Here is a 7,500-nt window from a genome sequence, read left to right on the forward strand (position 1 = left end):
ACCTTGTAGCATGCAAAAGACATGGTTAGAAGCAAAAGAAAATTATGAAAATTTACCAGAAAATAGCTTTAACCATCCTTATGAAGCATGCAAAAAATCAGATTCAAATTCGAAGTATTTTTTTTTTTACATTAAAAATACTCCGGAACACAACCAATGTCTACTGGTGACATGCTGAAAAAAAGTGTTTTGTCTATATAAGGGTAGGCACTCCTCTGTGCTACCAGGAGGGTGGGAGTCCGAATGGGTGTGGGTAATGTCCGAGTGCTTGGTGCAGCACGATGATGCTTGGGTTGAGGTCCGATGGCCGGGACTGTCTCCGGCGACTTTTCCGGTGACTTTTCCGGCGACTTTTCCGGTGGACCATTTTGCCCCTAAAATCAAATTTCGCGCTTGTGTGGTCTTGGCCTGGTTTCATCCGTCTTCCAGCTGCTCTTTGATTACATCTCGAGAGTGGTTGGAAAGATTGATGTTAGCGGGGCAATGAACGTGCGGCGTATGAGTGGTGATTGGATAGCTAGTGTTTGTAGGCTCTGTGCTCGCGCACCCAACTACAGACCAACTATCCTTCTCAGTTTCTTCACTAGCATAGCTATGCTTGTTGAACTGATCAGGGGCCTGTGTTGCGTACCTATCTAGAAGAATTGTTAAGCTTTGCTTAAAATATGTTCGCGGCATCTCCTTCATTGGGGAAGTCGTGAAACATAAGCCGGCACTTGTGATCCTTGCGTCTTTGCATAATTATGCATTGTTCGCCAAGGTGAACAAGTTGTTTGCTGGGATCTCGGTTGCGGAAAGATTATGGCGGTGACTCGAAGAAATTGTCCTGCTAAGCACGTTGTCTCCGGACAAAGATGACGGTCAAGTCTTCGTGTGTTCCCTCTTTCCATGGTTGCGGGAACATGACAGGCTTGCCGTGATTTTATGAATGCTACCTGGTTAAGTGTCATGTCCCTGATTCTAGATAGAGCCTTCGGGCACAGCCATGGTACGGGGAGACGTGCTAGTCAGGTCGTAAGACCTAAAGACAAGCGTATCATGGCTGGCTGGAATGGATGGTTAAGTGCATCAGTATGCTGAGACTTGACCAGAATCGGATGGAGACAAGGAAATAAGAGCTGGATGAGTTCTAAGGCAGCTGGACGATGATGGGAAGCAGCTCAGTCAGCTAGGACAAGCTTAGTGTAGCTCACACTAGCTTGGGTCAGCTCCAGTAGCTGGATCACTAGCTCCCTCAGCTGGGGAAGCTGGCACTCAGCTCAACTCAGCTGGGTGGGGAGTGTTATGGTCCGGGCCAGTGTTGCCGGTCCATGGGCGGTCAAGGGTCCGGCTGGGTGGTGGCTGAACCACTAAGGGCCTATGGGTCTTTATTGGGTCCGTGGGTCTTGGTGGATGTACTTGGGATGCAGATTGAGGCATTGGGCCTATTTCCAGACAGCCCACACGCCAAAGGGAGCAGTTGGACGGTTGATGGGCGAAAAGGTGGGAATTGGGCAGTTTGTGTCTTTTCCCTTCCAACCGGTTGCAACTGTCCGCCCAGGCAGTTATTGGCCGACCTTTCTCTATAAATACAGACACTTGGGTGTCGAAAATGGCATCAAATTCCTTAGGGAAAACTCTGCCAAAATCGTGACAGAAAGAAAGAGAGAAAGAGAGAAGAAGGCCGGCCAAACCGAGACTGTGGGTGGTGGTGATCGGACTCCGACCAGAAGTTGGTCTGTGGGAAGAGGAGAGCATTTGGTGATGGCAACCAGAGGCAAGGAGAAGGATCTGGAGAAGGGCTTGAGCACTCCTGAGCGCACGCCCAAGGTGAGTGGGATGGACCGAACCATCCTACCATGGCGCGGTGGAATTCCGTGTAGGCTGTGGTCGGATTGGTTGGACCAGACCCATCTCTTCCTTTTCCCTTACTATTCTACTTCATCTCTTCTATGTTCTGAATGTGTTGGATGATTCAGACACGTTCTGACTGAGCCATGGTCTTGGTCGGTACCCAGAAACCCTCCATGGCCTTGGTTGGGCTGGTGTGTTGAGATCTCATAGTTCCTGAAGGGATTATTGGGATCCGACCATGGATTGTTCTTAGTGATGATTTATCATGAATTATCATGGTTTCTAATTGGATTTATCAGTCCGATTTGATGGTGGTCAGTTATGGCCGGTTTAGTGGAATTTGGCCGAGTTCTAGGTGAAGGAGGCCGGTTCTGTCTAATCTGATTGTGGATTCTTCTTAGTTGGGAATTATCAGTAATTGTCATGAATTTTATTTAGTTTTTGGAGATGTATTAAAAATGGCCAGAAATGGGATTTAGCCTTGGTCGTTTGTGGTTCAGTGTGATTGATGGGTTAGATCACATTGGATCAGTCTGGCCGTGTGTTAAATGGTTGTTTGGGATGTCTTAGTTGATGTCCTGAGTATGGCCGAGTGCTTTGTTGACTGATCGGTTAGCTTAGAGAACTTAGTTTAAGGGAACCAAACCATGCAATGTTAGATGAGCTTACTAGGGTATCGGTTTGTTATGTACTTATGTTGTTGTGTTGTGTGTGTGTTGTGGTTTCAGGATCGGACCAGGACCGTGGCAAGGCCAAGGAACCGTGAGGACCTAGCTGTGGATGGATGTGTGGGTTATGGGATAGTATTGTATTATGACTTATGACTTAGCCTATTGTGCAACTGACTGATTGTATGGATCACATGTTTATATTTATACAATGAATGTTTTCTCTTGTCTATCTGGTCGTGCATTGATTGAATGAACCTCAAGATTTCGAAAATGACTTAGTGAATATGGAACTTTAAAACTGATGGAACTTAGAAACATGGTTTAGGTAAGGCACGGACCTAGTGGGACCTAAGGGTCAGGTTCGGGTCTTACAAGTTGGTATCAGAGCGGAGTTGATTCTAGGATTTGTTTGGGTTTGGGTTAGTCACCACACATCCGGCTGGTTCTCATGGTAAGGTCTGGTCGTTTTGCTTAGCCTTAGGGATTGTTGTGATTTATTTTGTTATATCATGTGAGCTGACATGATTGTTTACATGTGTTGAATCCCAAGGGTGGAAAAAGCAAGTCCAGATCTCGGAAGGGTAAGGATGGAGCTGGGGCATCCGGTCCAGTGGGTGCAGATGATGTGAATCTGGCCGCAACATTGCCAATCCAAGCGGATGGGGTTAATGTTGGGACTGGATTGCCTTCGGTTCAGCTCAACCCTACTGAGGTTCGTGTGGATGGAGCTGAGTTCCAGCTGGAACATGAGCCAGAACGAGCTGATGGAGCTAATGGAGCTGATGGGAATGGACGGCAGCAACAGGATGGGCTGGAAGGTGAAGGCGAATCTTCACAGACTGGCCGTCTTGGTGACCGTAATGGGGCTGCGGACGGCAGGGCAGCTGGTCCGGTGAACCAGGCTGCGGAACCATCCATGCATGAGGTTCTGGAGGTCATGAGAGCTATGAGTACTCAAATGTTGGCTTTGACTCAGGCGTTTACACCTTTGGGTCAGGACATACCGACTCATACTGCTATTCCTATAAGGAACCAGCAGGCTGGCCGAGCAGCAGCAGCTCCGGTAGCTGGTGGAGCAGCTCCGGTTCATGGGGAACAGGAAGCTGAGGTGATTGAGATTGACCCCCCAGCTAGGGCGACCAGGAAGGTGGATTACTTGAAGGTGCTGGAGCACATCACTCGTATGGGCACTAAACACTTTGCTGGAAGTGTTGACCCTCTTGAGGCGGATGAGTGGAGGAGCAGGTTGGCTCGTAACTTCAGCTCAAGCCGCTGCCCAGAGGACTACCAGAAGGACATTGCGGTTCACTTCTTGGAGGGAGATGCCCACAACTGGTGGTTGGCTCTTGACAAGCGCACCAATGGTACCATAGAGCGCTTTGAGGACTTTGAGGTTGAGTTCAACCACAAGTACTTCCCAGCTGAGGCATGGGACCGTTTGGAAGCTAAGTTCCTGGACTTGGTTCAGGGACGCAGGACGGTACGTGAGTACGAAGAAGAGTTCAACCGACTCAGGCGCTATGTGGGTAAGGAGTTGGAGGACGAGGCAGTTCAGGTTCGCCGGTTCATCAGAGGCCTTAGGGCTGAACTCCGGACCTATTGCTCAGTCCGTACCTTCTCCACTGTGTCTGAGCTGGTTGAGAGGATGGCCTTGCTTGAGGTCAACCTTGCGGATGAGCATAAGCAGAAGGTCAAAAGTGTGGTGGTGGCTTCAAGCCAGAGTGGTGACCGGAAGAGGAAAAGGGACCAGGCTGAAGAGGGTAAAACCTCAAGTGGTAGGCCTGTGTGTCCCAAGTGTGGCCGACACCATGGAGGTGAATGTTGGAGAGCAATGGGAGCTTGTCTTCGATGTGGTAAGATGGATCACTCAGCTCGGGACTGTCCTAGACAGGAGCAAGGAGCTGGTGGTGATACCAGGACTTGCCACTACTGTGGAAAGAAGGGACATCTCCGTAAGGATTGTCCCAAGTTAGCAGCCGGGTCGAGCAAGGGCCGTGGTGAGGGCAACAAGCCAGACCAGAACCGCGGTCAGACCTCTGCACCCCGCGTCTATGAGCTGTCCAAGGATGAGGACAAGGCTGGACCATTCCTCGCGATCACTGGTAATGTGTCTGATCTTATTCTTTCCAATTCAGTAGAATTGCATGGTATGGAACCTAGGACGGTTAGATACTTAGTTTGGGTCATGTGTAGGGACCCTAAGTATTGGTGGTGTGGAAACACATGTACTTTTCGATACTGGAGCTACACATAGTTTTGTGAGTCCAGGGATGCTCGGAAAGGGGTTGTTCCAGTTGGGAACGGGGGATTGTCCTGGGGTAGTGAATGCGGCCGGTGGGCAAGTGATGCATTCGCTAGGGGTGATTCAGGACGTCCCAGTAATGATCCAGGACAGGGTCATGCCTGTGGATCTTGTGGTAGTCCACCTAAAGAATCACGAGGTGATCTTGGGTATGGACTGGCTTGGAAAGTATCGGGCCACTCTTGACTGTCACCGGGGGCGTGTGCTTTTTGAGAGTGGGTGTGGGGCTCCGATCAGGTTCCAAGGTATACGTCCGATCTCTGGATGCTTGGTGGTGTCAGCTATCCATGTTGAGAGGATGCTGAGGAAGGGTTGTGAGGCTTATCTGGCCACAATCGCCACTAAGGAGGTCGTAGGGGGTGGTGACCCGGAGGGAATACCGCTGGTTGGTGAGTTCCAGGATGTGTTTAGGGCGCTACAGGGCATTCCCCCTGATAGGTTGGATCCATTCATAATAGAACTCGAACCAGGGACGGCCCCATTATCCAAAAGTCCCTACAGAATGGCTCCTGCCGAGATGGCCGAGCTTAAGAAGCAACTTGAAGAGTTGCTGGATAAGGGTTTCATACGGCCTAGTGTGTCACCCTGGGGAGCACCAGTCCTCTTTGTGAAGAAGAAGGATGGTAGCTTCAGATTGTGTATTGACTATCGAGGGTTAAACCGGGTGACTGTGAAGAACAAGTACCCATTGCCTCGGATAGATGAGTTGTTGGATCAGCTCAAGGGTGCAAAATGGTTTTCTAAAATCGATTTGGCTTCAGGGTATCATCAGATTCCCATTGAACCAAATGATGTAAGGAAGACAGCCTTCCGAACCAGGTATGGCCACTATGAGTTTGTGGTCATGCCATTTGGATTAACCAATGCACCAGCAGCTTTCATGAAGATGATGAACAGCATATTCAGGGATTTCCTGGATGAGTTTGTAATCATCTTCATTGATGATATCTTGGTCTACTCCAAGACCAAAGAGGATCATGAGAGACATCTAAGAGCAGTGTTGGGACGATTGAGGGAACAACAGCTCTATGCCAAATTGAGCAAGTGCAGTTTTTGGCAAAGAAGTGTTGGGTTCCTGGGTCACATTGTATCCGACCAAGGTGTCTCCGTGGACCCGGAAAAGATTAAGGCCATACAAGAATGGCCTAGACCTAAGAGTGCAACTGAAGTCAGGAGCTTTCTAGGTCTGGCCGGTTATTACAGGAAGTTTGTCAAGGGGTTTGCCAGCTTGGCTCAACCTATGACACAACTGACTGGGAAAGACGTGAGGTTTGTATGGTCTGAGAAATGTGAGGAATGTTTCTCTGCACTTAAGCACATGTTGACAAGTGCACCGGTATTGGTGTTGCCAGAGGCAGACCAACCATATGTGGTTTACACAGACGCCTCCATAACCGGATTAGGATGTGTATTAACCCAACATGGGAAGGTCATCGCTTATGCCTCTAGGCAGTTGAGGAAGCATGAGGGGAACTATCCAACCCACGACCTTGAGATGGCCGCAGTGGTGTTCGCCCTCAAGATATGGCGATCATACTTGTATGGTGCCAAGGTTCAGATTTTGACCGACCACAAGAGTCTCAAGTATATATTCACTCAACCTGAGTTGAATTTGAGGCAAAGGAGATGGATGGAGTTCGTGGCCGATTATGATCTGGATATTGCTTACCATCCAGGTAAAGCAAACCTAGTGGCCGATGCCTTAAGCCGTAGGAGAGCTGAGGTATCAGCCGAGAGGGAAGCAGAGGTGCTGGAAGGGATGGTTAGGACATTGCATTTAAACACACTGGCCAGCGAGGACGAGCCGTTGGGTTTAGAAGCAGTGAACCAGGCTGATCTCCTTACCAGGATCAGGCAAGCACAAAGCTTGGATGAGAACCTCCAGAAGGTTGCTCTGAATGATAAAACCGAGTACCAGGTTGCGAGTGATGGTACGATTTTGGTCCATGGGAGGATCAGTGTTCCGAATGTAAGGGAACTAAAGGAAGAGATTATGAGTCAGTCTCATAAGTCTAAGTTCTCTGTGCACCCGGGACTGAACAAGATGTACAAGGATATCAAGAGGTACTATCATTGGATCCGTATGAAGACGGATGTGGCCGAGTGGGTGGCTAAGTGTCCTACTTGCCAACTCGTCAAGGCTGAGCACCAAGTACCCAGTGGATTACTCCAGAATCTACCTATTCCAGAATGGAAGTGGGATCACATCACCATGGACTTTGTGTCAGGTTTTCCCATGACCAGGAATAGAAAGGATTCGGTTTGGGTAGTGGTGGATCGTCTGACCAAGTCAGCTCTGTTCATACCAATCAAGAAGACTGATGGTGTGGAGCCCTTGGTACAGATTTACATGGATCAGGTGGTACGCCTGCATGGTGTACCAGCCAGTATTGTGTCGGATAGGGACCCTCGGTTCACTTCTTATTTCTGGAAGGCTTTCCAAAAGGCCTTGGGAACAAGAGTGCACATGAGCACAGCCTATCACCCCCAAACGGATGGTCAGTCTGAAAGAACCATCCAGACGTTGGAAGACATGTTAAGGGCTTGTGTCTTGGACTGGGGAAATTCCTGGGAAAGACACTTGCCATTGGTAGAGTTTGCTTACAACAACAGCTTCCATACCAGTATTGGGATGTCGCCCTACGAAGCTTTGTACGGACGGCCCTGCAGGACACCATTATGCTGGACCCAAGT

This window comes from Brassica napus, unplaced genomic scaffold (assembly GCF_020379485.1).
Source record: "Brassica napus cultivar Da-Ae unplaced genomic scaffold, Da-Ae ScsIHWf_2064;HRSCAF=2715, whole genome shotgun sequence".
Classification (NCBI taxonomy): domain Eukaryota; kingdom Viridiplantae; phylum Streptophyta; class Magnoliopsida; order Brassicales; family Brassicaceae; genus Brassica; species Brassica napus.